Consider the following 1,709-nt stretch of genomic DNA (forward strand, 5'->3'; position numbering starts at 1 on the left):
TCTCTCATCCTCCTATTCATTTTTTTTTTTACTGTTTTCATCTCTTCCAATCAACCCTTATCACTGTTCCTTTTCCTCCTCCTCTCTCTCTCTCTCTCTCTCTCTCTCCCTCCCTCCCCCACCCCCCCCCCCTCTCTCTCTCTTCCTTTCTACTTACTTTCGTTCTATTCCTCTCCTTCTTCCTCTCTTCTCTTCTTCTTTGTCTAGCTTTCCTACTCGTTCTCCTTCTTTTCCATCTTCTTTCCCGCTCTTTCTGTCTCTCTTACTTTTCTCTCTCCCTACTTTCTTTTTTTCTCTGCCTCTTCTCATTTCTTTACTGTTATTCTTCCTTTTTCTCTTCTCTTCCTTTTCCATTTTCCCTTATGTTCTCCTCCTCCTTCATTCACCCTTATAATTTGTTTTTATTGCCGTACTATTATCATTGTCATTTTTGTTATTATTATTATCATTATTAGCATTATTTTCCTTGCTGTATTATTAGAAATATTGTTGTTGTTTTCTGTTATTATTATGTTAATATGATCGTCAGTTATATATTCTTTGTTTTACTTTATACTTTATTATCATTATTATCATTCATCATTGTTATTTCGTTATCGCTTTATATTGTTAGTTTTGTGACTTTCTTTACAAACCTGTTTATCGGGAATATTAAGACCACGCTCTTTCCTCCCGTTCTCTTTCCTTTCTTTCGCTCTTTCTCCCTTTGCTCTTCCTCCTGACTCTTTCTCCCCCTCTCATTTCCTCTTTCGGTTTTTCCTCTTGTTCTTTTTCTCCATCGCTCTTTCCTCCCTTCGTTATTTCTCCCTCACTCTTTCCTCCTTTCGCTCTTTCCTGTCTCCTTTTCCTCCCTTCCTTTTTCACCCTTTTCCTGTTTTTCTCCCTTCACTCTTTCCTCCCTCGCTCTTTTACTTCTTCGCTCTTTCCTCCCTTCACTGTTTCCTGCTTTTCACTCTCGCTCTTTCCTCTGTCTCCTTTTCCTCACTTTGCTCTTTCCCGATTTCACTCTCTCTCTTTTGCTCTTTCCTCCCTCACTCTTTCCACATTTCGCCCTTTCCTCCCTTTTGCTTCTTCTCATTCGCTCTTTTCTCTCTTTGCTCTTTCCTCCCTTTGATGCTCTCTTCTTTTGCTCTTCCTCTGTCTCCATTTCCTCCCTTGCTCTTCCTGTCTCCCTTTCCTTTGTTTCCTTTCCTCCCTTCACCAATTCGTCCCTTTTTCCTCCCTTCAATCTTTTTCCTTTGTCTCCTTTCCTTCCTTTGCTCTTCCTCTGTCTGATTCTCCCTTCGCTCTTCCTATGTCTACCCGCTTCTCCTTCCGCTCTTTCCTCTCTTTGCTCTTCCGTGTCTTCTTTCCTCTTTTTTCTTTCCTCCCTTCAATCTTTCCTCCATTTGCTCTTTCCTCCCTTCCTCTTTCTTTGCTCTCTTTCCTCCTTTTGCTCTTTCCTCTATCCCTTTTCCTGCCTTCACCTCTTTTCCTCTGTCTCCTTTTTCTCCTTTGATCTTTCCTACCTTTACTCTTTCCTCTGTCTTTTCTTACTCTTACTCGCTCCTCCCCTTTGTTCTTCCGTCTCCTCTTCCCCTTTGCCTTTCCTCTGTCCTTTTCTTCCCTCTCACTGAATATTCTCTCTTTCATCCTCCCCTTTTTTTCCCGCTTCCTTTATATTTGTTTTCGAATTCCCATCCTCATCTTTACTCCCATTTCCACCCTCC

Source organism: Penaeus monodon, unplaced genomic scaffold (genome assembly GCF_015228065.2).
Source record: "Penaeus monodon isolate SGIC_2016 unplaced genomic scaffold, NSTDA_Pmon_1 PmonScaffold_46, whole genome shotgun sequence".
NCBI classification, from domain to species: domain Eukaryota; kingdom Metazoa; phylum Arthropoda; class Malacostraca; order Decapoda; family Penaeidae; genus Penaeus; species Penaeus monodon.